We start from the raw sequence: 14,258 nt of genomic DNA, 5'->3' as shown, positions 1-14,258 counted from the left end.
AAACTAGGAAGAAAATGTCCTTAAGCGAAATTGCTTCCTCCTCGGAGGTCTTGGTCCACGGAATAAATTTCACACTCCACACTAGACCCTGGTTCCCATTAGTGACTTGCTAGCTCAGGATCCTTTAGGATCAGTCCTGGACTGCAAGCTGCCCTGTCTCTGGTGACCTGCCAAAGCCTGACCGCAGATGCCCAGGCTAACCTGGCACCCCCATACGGTGGGCAGCCTCCTCACCCGATGACCTAGCTGACGTTCATGTTTTTTCTTTTTTCAGGCAACTCCGCAGGCGGGTGGGACATAAAGCCATCCATGTGACTTTAGAACAATTTACTTGGGCAGTTCTTACACAATGGCATAATGATAGGTGCTGACAATGAAAAATAAATGCACCATGGTGGTATCTTCTTTGCATTGGGTTCATTTTGGGAATTAACAAGTAAACAAAAGAAACAATTTTTCTCCTGAGCATCCCTGATTAATAATCTATGGTTCCCTACAATGCAGACACCCCAGTGGAAATGGAAACGTTTGAGTGTGTCTACCAGCTGAATTGCCTTCATGATATCAAATAACTAGTTTTCCTGTTTTAACCACACAGGCAGGGCTTACGTGTCAGGAGGTCAGAGCATATGGAATTTTTTTAAAACTAAGATAAACAATGAAACCCAATAACATATGCAGGGCAAATGGCTCCAAAACAGACATCACTAATATGAGTTATATTTGCATTAATAAAGCATGGCACCAAGGGCATATTGGGATCAAAATATTTTGAATAAGTGTAAAACTAAAAGATGACATCAGAGCTCAGAACTCTGCCTAGGAATTACAAAGTAGGCTTGAAAAGTTGAACTGCAGGAGACAGGGGTCTGCAGGCATCCTCTAAAGCCATGACTGCCAGGTTTTAGGACTGTTCAGCTCATTCGTCCTGTAGGAAGGAGAATGGAAAGAGGGCAGTGGATCCGAATGAGCAGTCTTTCTCGTTCAGTCTCCTTAGCACACTCAGGTGTCCGTCACAATTTTCTGGTACAATTCAAGAAAGAGTTGTGAGACAAAGAAAAGGAAGAACAAAGGAAACAGGAAAATAATTAATCCCAAGGACAGGCCTCTCAACCTAAATTTGCTTTGAGCATAGTAGAGTCCAGAAAAATTTCTCTTTGAGGCCAGGCATAGTGGCTCATGCCTGTAATCCCAGCACTTTGGGAGGCCAAGGCAGGTGGATCAAGAGGTCAGGAGTTTGAGACCAGCCTGGCCAACATGGTGAAACTCCATCTCTGCTAAAAATACAGTAATTAGCTGGGTGTGGTGGTGCCGGCCTACTGGGGAGGCTGAGGGAGGAGAATGACTTGAACCCAGGAGGTGAAGGCTGCAGTGAGCTGAGATCGTGCCACTGTACTCCAGCCTGGGTGACAGAGCAAGACGCTGTCCCCCCAACCCCCTCCCACATTTCTCTTCCTTTCTAGAACCTTTTGTGCCTTAAGGTCCAGGCTTGTGAGTCTCAGTAATGACATGCTCTCCAGAATCAGACTAACTCAACATGGAGTCTGGGATTCGCCTTTCACTAACCCTGTGACTGAGCAGTTTTTCCCTAAGGCTCAGCTTCCCTAGTTGTGAAATAGAAATAAGAAATGTGAACTAGGAACATACTGCCTCCAGATTCTGTAAGGAGTACATAAAATGATAATGCTTAGCATAGTCTGACGCATAGTGAGTGCTCAGTCTAGGTCATTAGTACATTATTGTGGTCGTCATTGCTATTCTGGATTGACTACCCCCATTAAGGAATATTTTTCTATCTGAAACAGGAAATAGAAAAGGGATTAGAGGCCAGGTTCAGACATGGACACTGAGTCTGGGGATGCTGGCATCCTTAGAAGCTTTCAGCTGTGCTAGATCCACCACTTAATTCAGGTTTGAGGACTTTCTCTGCAGAAGACTCCAAAAGGGTTTCTGGGGAACTGTAGGGATACAGAGGAATACGGTGTTGTCAGCCTTGATAAGCACATTACCTGCCCAGGATGATTCCACAAGCATTGCTCTCCAGTTCAAGTGGCCCTTGTATAAAGTTCACTTCAAAATAAAAGATGGGCCTCTTTGAATCTGAAGTAACGCCAATCATCCTGACCCCTGCCCTCACCAAAATATATATAGTAGTTTAATAAAAAACTTCAGCTTAAAACTTTTTGTATTATTTTCAAACTGCTTTAATATATGTCTAAGCAAAAGAGTTTTGTTCTTCACACCCCTTGAAAAAAGTGTTGTTCCAGATTTAAGCCACATATCTGCCTAAGCTAAGAACACTGACTGAATGTCATTTGTCCATTTGCATCCAAAACATTTGTCTGCCATTGTATAAACATGACCCAGTCATGGCTGTTTGAAAGTTTGACACACAGGTTCTGCTACATCTTTAATTTTTTCTGTTAATAAAAAGGTGCTGGCTGGGCACGGTGGTTCATGCCTGTAATTCCAGCACTTTGGGAGGCCTGGGTGGGTGGATCACCTACCTGAGGTCAGGAGTTCAAGACCAGCCTGACGAACATGGTGAAACCCCATCTCTACTAAATACGAAAAATTAGCCAGGTGTGGTGGTGCATGCCTGTAATCCCAGCCAGTTGGGAGTCTAAGGCAGGAGAATCACTCGAACCCAGGAAGTGGAGGTTACAGTGAGCACAGATTACACTATTGCATTCCCGCCTAGGCAAGGAGAGTGAAATTCTACCTAAAAAAAAAAAAAAAAAAAGGTGCCGAAGCCAGAAACTGGATAATGGCCGAGGACCCTACACTGACTCCCTCAATCAAGCCCCAGAATATATCCCTACATTTGCAAAAGAGAATCTGTATGTTTGATACTCCTTCTCACCATTCCCCTTTGTTAGCCCAAACTGAAAGACACTTGAAGGCTCAACTGAGAGAGATAAGGAGATAGTCTATAAGACTTAAGTTGAACTGATTCAACAAGATTTAAAATGATCTGGGAAAAGGGTATGGGCCCAGACTGCACTCTTTTTAGAAGCAAGTCAGGCCTCCATCAGACAGAGCTCTGCCCAGCTCTGAGGAGGCCATTTCTGGCAAATTTGAAGGAGGCCACTTCTGGCAAATTTTCTTCCCCACTTGAAGCCAAACGTCCCTCAGTCTGCTGTCAGTCCTGGAGACATGGTGAAGGAAAGTAGGGGCCGGGGGGTGAGCTGGGCTTTTATCTCTCCATGCAATCAGAGCCATGCAATTATCTTTCTGCACTAATAGAAGAATGGGCAAAGAGAACACAACCCCAACCTTTAATTTCCTCTCATTGTCAACAGAGTGACCCTTTCCCTGGGTTGGAAATCTCAAGTTGCTTAATTTTTGTGACTTTTATGGCTTTGGCTACCAAGTGAGAAAGCGAGAGAGAGATCGAGAGAAAGTTTAAAAGTATTAAGGCCGGACACAGTGGCTCGCGCCTGTAATCCCAACACTTTGGGAGACCAAAGCAGGAGGACAGCTTGAGGACAGGAGTTTGAGACCAGCCGGGGGAACCCCTACTTGCAGAAAAAAAAAATAAAATTAGCCAGGTGTGGTGGCACATGCCTGTAGTCCAGGTTACTTGGGAGGCTAACACAGGAAGATCATTTGAGCCCAGGAGTTCAAGGCTGCAGTGAGCTATGATTATGCCACTGCACTCCAGCCTGGGTGACAGAATAAGACTGTCTCTAAAAACAGTCATTTTAATTAAAAATATCAAGTACTTGAAAAAGTGTTTTTTATGATATCACTAGGTCATATGTCCCTAATGCTGAGAGGAGAACCTTTAAAGAAAAATCTCTCTGCACCTGGTCAGTCTCTTTGCCAATTTGCAACCTCAGTAGCCTCCACTGCACTCAGCTCATCCCACTGGAATGCCCATGTCACATGTTCTTGTCCTCATTTAGGGAGAGGAGACAGGGATGTAGACATTTAGTATAATCTTGAATTTCTAATGTTCCTCTCTTTGGAGTTCTGTAGTTTTGTCAGATAATTTTATTCTAATGATACCGACTTTACGTAATCTTCATTAGATTTAGCAAAAAGAACACCCTATCTCTCCCAAATAGGTTTCTGAGTTCTGGCATTAGTTTTGTTTTCAAAGCAATGACCAGCACTCCAAGCCTGGATAGCCTTGCTGGAGCACTCTCCACCTGGAGCCCTGCCCATCAGCCCTGCTGGACTTCTTCAGCTCCTCTGTGATGAGCTCCTTCTGCTTTGGGGATGATTTTGTTTTCTTCCCATAAGTCCTCCCCCTGGCCATTTCCACCCACCTTTCACACATTGGCTTAGCATCATTTCCCACAGGAAACTGTCACAGCCATATGTCCTCCTTGTCCATGCATCTATGGCTCCTCCTGGATGACTCCTAATACACATGCTTTTGGCTGCCTCATTCTCCTCTGCAAGCTCGGGAACCTCGTGTATCTTATCACTGTACTCTGGTGCCTAGCAAAAGATTTACACCTGGGAGGGACTCAATAATCTCTGGTGAAAGTTAATTTAAAAAAAGGAAGAGAGGGAGGGAAGGAGGAAGGCAGGAAAAGAGGAAGGAAGGGAAGGAAGAAGGTAGAGAGGAAGGGCAGAAAAAGAGATTAGGGCTGGGCGGGGTGGCTCTTGCCTATAATCCCAGCACTTTGGGAGGCCAAGGCAAGTGGATCACCTGAGATCAGGAGTTTGAGACCAGCCCGGCCATAATGGTCAAACCCCATCTTTACTAAAAATACAAAAACAGAAAAAGAAATTAGCCAGTAGTCCCAAGTAGTCCCAGCTACTTGGGAGGCTGAGGCAAGAGAATAGCTTGAGCCTGGGAGGTGGAGGTTGCAGTGAGCCAGGATCATGCCACTGCCATCCAGCTTGGGTGACAGAGTGAGACTATGTCTCAAAACAACAACAACAACAACAACAAAAAAAGAGATCACTGCAGAGCCATTCCCAATTTGTCATACCCTAAATATGCTATCTCTTACTCTTCCCCTTTTTTTTCTCTCCTCATTCTTCTTTTCACAGAAACTCCAAAATTAAAATAAAATTAAAACCAACCTGTCTGTGTATACCCCAGTTGGGTCTGTACTGTGGGGTTTTTGTTTGTTTTTGTCATTCTACACCCTGCCTCCACAAATTCAAATATATTTCAAAGCCCATGTACTGGACGAGTGTGAATCAGTAGGTCCCTCTCACACACATTCCAATAGATAAATCACAAGATCTGTTTTATTGAAAGATGATTTTTTTTAATTTAGGATTTGAAAATTTTACAAAAGTTGTCTTAAGCCATCCAGTAATTCTACCTTGACAGTGACATTGCAAAACTAATAAAATGAAAACATTAGAAATATTATTTGGAGGTGCAGGGAGATGAGGCACATTTTGGGGGCAAATGTGGAGAACATGTAGTATTTGGATAGTTCCATGTTTTATTTATATTTTTGTTTCATTAGCAACTAATGCTTGAGGTGTCTGTTTAATAAAATAGATGTGTATTTTATTTAATAAAAAGAAAGCTTCTCTCCCTCCCCAAGCAATGTAGAAATTGGAACAAATATATGCCAAAGCACTGATACGGCATTTCTCATGGGATTAAAAACAAATCCCAAACTGTATAATGCTGTAAGAGATGCACATTGCACTGTATGTAAGTGTGACTAGATAAAAATCTTTCAAGGAAACTTTCCATGGCTTTGGATGAATTTCCCTCTTTTGTGCAGAGAAATCAGGAGAACAAAAAAAAGTAGAAGGAAAGAATATAATACAATAGCATTATGGAAGAGAGTAATACATGTTCAATTGGATTGGTGTCTTCCTCTTTCACTTCTTCACCTTAAGAAATGCAGTGCAGGAATGGCTGAATTCCAGGGCAGGGCAAGAAATAGAGTGCAGTGTAGATTCATTCATGACAGGAGATTTCAAAAGTCAGAATTACTAAGCCTGGGCTGAAAAATAAGAGAGATTTACTTAGACATTAAAGATATGTACTAGGCAGTAAAACTGATAGATCCTTATTACATTGTCCCATAAGAGACTGGGCTACTCAGAGAAGTTAATGCTAAGGAAATTTAAAGCAAGTTATAGGAAATACTTCTTCACTTAGTAGAATTCATGCTGAGGAATTTGCTGCCACTGGCAGCCATAAAATCAATCACTGAGTTGGATTTTTCAAAGGGCCAAGATAATGTATGACTTACTCTTCTGGCTAGCTGGGGAGGATAGGAGCAATCAATTCACCTGCTTCTAGGCAATCACAGTTGATTACAAGTGGGGTCAGCAAAAGGATGTTCCCCACACTTGATCGGGATAATTAAAAAGTGTTTGCCCATGCTCACAGGTCCTAGAAGAAGACTGGAAATGGGATAGGATCAAATGGCCCAATCCAACTTGACAGCTTTTTGACCAGAACAGAAAATTAAGCAACACACACACACAAATCAACTCCAGCAACAAATTAAAGATATTCCTCAAATATTTTTTCATAGAAGCAATTTTGTTCCTGGTAATAGAAATATTACACAATGTTTTTGTTTTTAATCATACTCTCCAACAAGTATTTTCAAAGCACATCTGCCAAACTTGGAAACAGCCAACGTGCATAACTTTCTTTCCCCCAAAAGAGAGTAGAAGGTAGTTGAAAAGTTGTGAGTAAACTACAAATATTAGCAAGGCAATGCTAATTTTGAGGTTATTATGTTGAATGTCAGTAGTAAAGTCCTTTGATAAAGCCACCGCAGTTTGAATTCAGCTTTCTTGTTGTTGTTTCTTAGCTACTATCTTCCTCATCTCTTCAACTTTTTTTTCTTTTATGGAAACAGGATAAGCTCTCCAGGACTTCACTTTGTGCTACTGCAAATGCATCGAAGCCAATATCGTGTCTTTGGCATTCTAATCTATGAACTTCTGAAAGAGAAACCAAAAAGCCATGTCAGGTATGGTTGGAACCTGCATCTTCATTTGGGGGCAGAGTATCTCACATAGTCTTCTAGTAGAGACCAGGTTTCACCCTCTTGGCTAGGCTGGTCTTGAACTCCTGACCTTGTGACCCACCCACCTCGGCCTCCCAAAGTGCTGGGAATACAAGCATGAGCCATCGCACCAGGTCTTGTTTTGTTATTTTTAAAGCTTCGGTGGTGTGGTGGCTTACACCTGTAATCCCAGGACTTTGGGAAGCTGAGGCGGGTGGCTCACAAGGTCAGGAGTTCAAGACCAGCCTGGCCAAGATGGTGAAATCTTGTCTTTACTAAAAATACAAAAAATTAGCCGGGCATGGTAGCATGTGCCTGTAGTCCCAGCTACTTGGGAGGCTGAAGCAGGAGAATTACTTGAATGGGAGACGCAGAGGTTGCAGTGAGCCGAGATCATGCCGCTGCACTCCAGCCTGGGCAACAGAGTAAGACGCAGTCTCAAAAAACAAAACAAAACAAAACGAAAGAAAATCCTGACTAACTCATGGTAAAAAGAAGTCTCTGGATTTGAATAAAGTGGAGCTGTGCTGCAAAGGCAAAGAAAACGTTTCGCTTTCACTTCTTGAGAACCAGGAAGCATTACAGATTTTAATGGACAATGACCCGTCTGATGTCATTACCTATGTTAAAGAGAAAGCAAAAGTAAAGATAGGGGAGTCTGAAATCTCTTCCGTGGCAAACCACCATCATCTGCAATAGCCATTACAGTTTGTGGCTTAAAGACCTGCTTATTTCGATAAGCATGTTTTAGTGAAACATTGTCCTAACCACGCCACCATTGTCCTCCACCACCCTCCCCACACCGCAAAAAAGAGATGAAAGAGTTGCTCTCTCCATGCAAATGTCAAGGGAGTGCTCTACAGTTGCCATGGCTCTGTGCTGGAAGCTCTGCAGGGCATTCCTGAATCAGCTCGCAGGACACCTAACTGCTACAGCCTTCTTTGTGGAGGGGGACTCTCTGGAGACCGACCACCTGGGGTCCAGTTCTGGCTCTGCCTCTCATCAACTGGGTTTCCCTGTGGACGTCATTTAACTCCCCTTATTTCAATATCCTCACCTGCAAAGTGGACAGAACAATATTGCCTACATCATAGGATTGTTAGAAGTTCAAATCGATATAAAATCACTAGAAATATGCCTGCCATGTAGTGAAGTCCTCAGTCATTGTCACTTTCATTTGGTATCCAGAATGCCCGGTGCTAAGGGAATTTATCTTTCTACTGGGAGAGAGAGGAACAGTGGGGGTGACTTCCACTTTCGTGGGCTTGTGGGTAGGCATGGGAGAAGTTTTCGCCATTACACTCTTCCCCTCTTTCGGCCCTAAGTCTTACACCCGTCTCCCTCCAGGTTTCTCCTAGAATTCTGCACTCCATAAACCAGCCAAGTTCACTCCATCCTCACAGCCCTCGCATCTTCTTGTTAGGCCTGGAATAGCTGTCTCTTCCCTCCTCCCAGCAAGCTCTGACTTGTTAATTCACAGTCATTGGTCAGCCGTCTGCTTGGATGTCACCATCTCTGAGAAGAGTGCCCACAATCTGAGTCTGGTGCTCTTCATACATGTGCTCAAATTCTCCCTATACTTCCATCACCATCCTTCATTCCCTGTTTACTTTTCTGTATCCACCATGAGAGTGCAAGTTCACATGGCAGGGATTTGGTCTTGCTCTTCCACTGAGTTTCATTTCTCACAGGCTGTTCAATGGTCCTGAATGGATGAAGGAATCAACTAAGGTCAACAGGAAGAGCTGCACCTTCCCAGAACATGCTGTTATCATTTGCCTTTGCTCAAAACCACCAGGGTCTACCCAAAGGACATGGATGTTCTGACCATTACTATATTCAAAGCCAACATTACAGAAGAACCAGTGTTGGAAGTATATGGAAATAATTGGTTCATCTCTAACAAAACTAACACTAGGAGAAATCCATAATGCACTACAACCGAGGAAAGTTCAAAATAAAGTAAAATAGGAGAAATGCTTTGGAGCTTATTTAGTCTAAGAAGAAAAACTCAGATGGGCATTTTTGTTTCACTGTTTTTAACATGGCTATACTTAATGATGTAATCAAATTGCAGAGTTTACATTTATCTCTTAGAATATACTAAATAGTTGTACTCTTACAATCTTTGGAGCATATATAACATATACTTGGCTGGAAGCTGTGGCTCACGCCTGTGATCCCAGCAATTTGGGAGGCTAAGGTGGGCAGATCACGAAGTCAAGAGATTGACACCATCCTGGCCAGCATGGTGAAACCCCGTCTCTACTAAAAATACAAAAATTAGCTCGGTGTGGTGGTGCATGCCTGTAGTCCCAGCTACTTGGGAGGCTGAGGCAGGAGAATCTCTTGAACCTGGGAGTTGGAGGTTGCAGTGAACCGAGATCCTGCCACTGCACTCCAGCCTGGTGACAGAGTGAGACTCAGTCTCAAAAGACAAGCAAACAAACATATACTTGGCTTTGTAGTGGACAATCAGAATGGGGAGGAAAGCTAACAGGAGGCAAGCATAGTGAGGCAAACAACTGATTGGGGTAAGTCACTCTTGCCTTCTACCCATGCTTGAAAGATATATTTAACAGAGGCAGAAGCTTGGTACGGTACAGATGAATAATTCAGCTCTTCATTTCTCTTTGTGAATGCAGGTTGAATCTGGATTTAGACATAGACAACAACAATAACATAACTGGTATATTCAAGCATGAGAGATACATAAGAGGCCCTGCTAAGTCCCATTCATATGTTATTTCATTTAATCATCACAAGAATCCTATGAGGTAGAGAATGATTTTACAATATAGATGAGTAATTTGAGGCTACGTGATTAAGAAATTTGCCTGAGGTCACACAACCAGCAATCAGTAGAACCAGGCTTCAAACTCTTGGTCTTTGGGTTCCAGCGTTTTTCCCATTCACTTCCAGCCAACACTGCCACCCTCACCCAAACTCAGGCACCCTGAGAAAAACCTGAGATGTGGAATCTGAAGACTCACATTAATTATTGCTCATATCAGCTTGAGTAGTTCACCTCATCTCTCTGGATCTCTATTTCCTCATCTATGACATGAAAATAATAATATTATCTGTCCCACCTGCCTTCCAAATCTTCCATGATAATCAGGTGAGATGGTTTACATGCAAGAAGTTAAGAAACAGGAACGTGTTATACAAATATCAGTTAATAAAGTGTATTTAAAAGCAGAGTCTGGGCCGGGCAGGGTGGCTCACACCTGTAATCCCAGCACTTAGGGAGGCTGAGGAGGACAGATTGCTTGAGCTCAGGAGTTTGAGACCAGACTGGACAACATGGCAAAACGCCATCTCTACTAAAAGTACAAAAAATTCACTGGATATAATGGCACATGCCTGTAGCTCCAGCTACTTGGGAAGCTGAGGTGGGAGGAGCCCTGGCAGTGGAAATTGCAGTGAGCCATGATCACGTCACTGCACTCCAATCTGAGTGACAGAAGTAAGATCTTGTCTCAAAAAAAAAAAAAGCATAGTCTGTTGGGTTTGTATGAATTTTGCTGGTCTGTGGGAGTATTTTACTTGTGACAGTTGAAAATCTGTTCCACCCAAATGAAATACGATCAATAGGTGACGGTGATGGACTTTGCCCACACAGATTAATGGATGTGATTTGAAGGAGGAGGTGGCTGTCCCATAACCATACACTCCAGGCTTGTGGAAACAATAATTGCTACCTGTAGAAAAATAGGACACGAAGACAAGGTTCCCATTCTAAACATACTTGTGCTTGGTTGGAATCAACACTGCTTGCAGATTAAGCAAAGGTGAATCACAGGGATTTCCCGAGAGTTACAAAATAATCTTATCTAAAGAACAGACCAGCATCTTTATATCCATGTATTAATAAATATCCAAATATTTATTTATTTGAAAAACACTGATTACTTACAAGGTTTTAAAATGTTGTTTTATAGCCCATATAACTTCTTTCCACCAATATATTTTTCTGTAAAAAAATGCAAATGCAAAAGATGTTATCTAATCCTACTATAAGTGCAAACCTCTGGGGAAATGTAGTGTTAAAGAGAAGGTAACCTGAAAACGTTTCATCTATCAGATTTTTCCACCTGTCCTTAGCATCATAACCCTCTTTGTTTTCAGTTAAGCAAAGTCAAGTCACCCTTGACTAATAATTTATGTTCCCTCCTGCATTTGTTGAGTACTGAAGCATGCAGTTGAGTGTTAGAATAGGTATCTGTAATTTTTCTTTGCCCACCGTGCATTTCCTGTTTATGTAATAGCACTTTGATTTTCTTTTAGGATACCATTCCCTTTTTCCTTTTTTGGTCCTTAAGGTTTAAGTTATGCTAACTCCACCCATTGGTTCCAGCAGTTGGCAGGTGACCTAAGCCCAGCCAATCAAAATAATGGTGAATTTTTTCAAGGTTGGACATGTTACCCAATCAAGACCTATGGATATCAACTCTGAAATGTCTAATGCAACTATTGAGAAAGAGGCTAAACTAGTAAGATATAACTTTTGAAATGCTAGTAGCCATCTGCACTGACATTTGAAAAGAATCTACTAGAGAATGAAGCCAATACAAAGAAAAGCAGAGCCAAAAGATAAAAAATAGTTTCCTACTGCATTGCATACTTAGCTCTTTCCCTGATCTCTTCCATTACAAAAACTAATACATTCTTTTTTAAATTAGGCCAGTCTCTAGTGAGGTTCTGTTACTTGCCATCTCACTAATCTAAAATAATTTATCAGTTTTGCAAAATTTATATTTTTTTACATATATAGTCTGTCAGGAACCCAATAGCTTCTAGGAAATAGGAAGTCGAAATAGAAATATGTAGAGCTGGATTTACTCTTTTTGTTTCATTTCCTTCTCTGTTCCTGATCATCCCATTATGTTGAGTATTTTATACACAGAGCACATGCAACATGACAACTTCTGTTTATTATGGCAAGAAGTCCAGGCTGGAGCTCTCCGTTTACCCAACTCCACTGCACCCCAGGTTTCCACAGCTGTAGCTGAGCCCTACAATGTTATCCTCACCACACACACCATCCTAGAGCACTCTGACTGTGCTTCATGGTAGACAATGAGGCCATTTATGACATCTGCCATAGAATCTCAATACTGAGCACCCAACCTATGCTAACCTTAACTTCTTCATTAGCCAGATTGTGCCCTCCATCACTGCTTCCTTCAGACTTGATGGAGCCCTAAATATTGATCTGGCAGAACCTCAGACCAACCTAGTATCCTATCCCCATATTCACTTCCCTCTGCCCACAAAGGCCCCTAATATCTCTGCTGAGAAAGCCTACTATGAACAGCTTACTACAGCAAAGATCACCAATGCTTGCTTTGAGCCAGCCAATCTGATGGTAAAATGTGAGTCTTGCCATGGTAAACACATGGCTTGCTGCCTGTTGTACTATGGTGACATGGCTCCCAAATATGTCAAAGCTGGCATTGTCACCATGAAGACCAACCACAGCATCCAGTTTGTACAGATTGGTGTTACACTGGCTTCAAGGATGGCATCAATTATCAGCCTCCCACTGTGGTATTCGGTGGAGACCTGACCAAGGTACAGAGAGCTGTGTGTATGCTGAGCAACACCATTGCCGTTGCTGAGGCCTGGGCTCACCTGGAAAACAAGTTTGATCTCATGTATGCCAGACACTTTTTTTTTTTTTTTCATCAGTACATCGGTGAGGGGATGGATGAAAGAGTAAAAGTAAAGGCTTTAAGATTTTTTTTTTTTTTCCGAGACGGAATCTCGCTTTGTCGCCCAGGCTAGAGTGCAGTGGCACAATCTTGGCTCACTGCAATCTCCACCTCACAGGTTCAAGTGATTCTCTTGCCTCAGCCTCCCAAATAGCTGGGATTACAGGCACATGCCACTATGCCTGGCTAATTTTTGTATTTTTAGTAGAGACAGGGTTTCACCATGTTGGCTAGGCTGGTCTTGAACTCCTGACCTCAAGTGATCCGCCCACCTCAGCCTCCCAAAGTGCTGGGATTACAGGCATGAGTCACCATGCCTGGCAGCTTTAAGATTTTTAATAAGGAGAAGAATCTAGAAAAAGCATTCAGATTAAGAGCCAAATTATGCTCCTTTGAGCCAACAGTTTTTCAAGTACCTATTATATGCCAGGCAATAAGCAAAACCTTTTGCATTCCTTGTGTAATTTAAAATCTCTACAACTAGCCAGGCATGGTGGGGTTTGCCTGTAGTGCTAGTTACCCCGGAGGCCAAGGTGAGGGAATCACTTGAGCCCAGAAAGTCTCAAGGCTGCAGTGAGTCATGATCACACCACTGCACTCCAGCCTGGGTGACCAAGCAAGGCTCTGTCTCAACCCCAAAAAACTGGTTAGGCGCAGTGGCTCACACTTGTAATCCCAGCATTTTGGGAGGCCGAGGTGGGCAGATCACAAGGTCAGGAGATCGAGAATATCTTGGCCAACATGGTGAAACCCCGCCTCTACAAAAATACAAAAAAAAAAAAAAAAAGTTAGCCGGACTTGGTGATGCGTGCCTGCAGTCCCAGCTACCCTGGGGGCTGAGGCAGGAGAATCGCTCGAACCTGGGAGGCGGAGGTTGCGGTGAGCCGCGAGTCACTGCATTCCAGCCTGGGCGATGAGAGGAAACCTCTGTTTCAAAAAAAAAAAAAAAACAAATGCCTCTAAATCATAGTGTTTACTTGCTCAATTTATAGATGAAGAAAATCAGGTCAAAAGGATTCAGTGAGTTCTATATATTCTCAGTTTGTAATGGCAGAGATAGGATTCTAACCAGATCATCTGACCCCCAAACCAGCTTTGGCCACACTTCACACTGCAGAGACTGAGTGAGCAACATTTCCCCCAAATTGTTCCCAGTAACTGCTGAATGCCTTGTATGATTGCCATCCATCCTTATTACTCCTTATTAGTTCAGTGATGGGTCTCATTCTCACCAACGATTACTTTAAGTATGTCAGTGTTAAAATAACTTCTCTCCTTTCACTAACCTTTCACCTTTCTTGGTCATCTATATCTAACCAGCCTAACAACTGGGTTTTAACCTCTATAGCAGAGAGCCTTTCAGAGAGAGATTCAATAGATAGCTTTTTATGAAAGCTTGGCAGATATTTATTTATTTATTTATTTATTTAATTTTTTTCTTTTTTTTGAGACGGAGTTTACTCATGTTGCCCAGGCTGGAGTGCAACGGCGCGATTTCGGCTCACCGCAACCTCCGCCTCCTGGGTTCAGGCAATTCTCCTGCCTCAGCCTCCTGAGTAGCTGGGATTACAGGCACGCACCACCA

General features: G+C 42.7%; 1 long non-coding RNA gene and 1 pseudogene across 1 annotated transcript in view; one reads left to right on the top strand and one right to left on the bottom strand.

Moving 5' to 3' along the window:
* Window positions 1–5,210: 5,210 nt before the first annotated feature.
* The window catches only part of LOC116533187, a 15,666-nt gene continuing 6,618 nt past the window's right edge, over window positions 5,211–14,258 (bottom strand). Inside the window, exon 2 of the long non-coding RNA XR_004261139.1 lies at window positions 5,211–5,933. This is a non-coding gene — a long non-coding RNA (uncharacterized LOC116533187). The remainder of the gene's footprint in view (window positions 5,934–14,258) is intronic.
* Window positions 11,582–12,591, top strand: LOC116533186 (annotated as a pseudogene).

Source organism: Sapajus apella, unplaced genomic scaffold (assembly GCF_009761245.1).
Source record: "Sapajus apella isolate SASKATOON/1434 unplaced genomic scaffold, GSC_monkey_1.0 scaffold80, whole genome shotgun sequence".
In the NCBI taxonomy this organism is placed as follows: domain Eukaryota; kingdom Metazoa; phylum Chordata; class Mammalia; order Primates; family Cebidae; genus Sapajus; species Sapajus apella.
The sequence above is the reverse complement of the archived record's forward strand: the minus strand, read 5'-3'. Positions and strand labels throughout refer to the sequence as shown.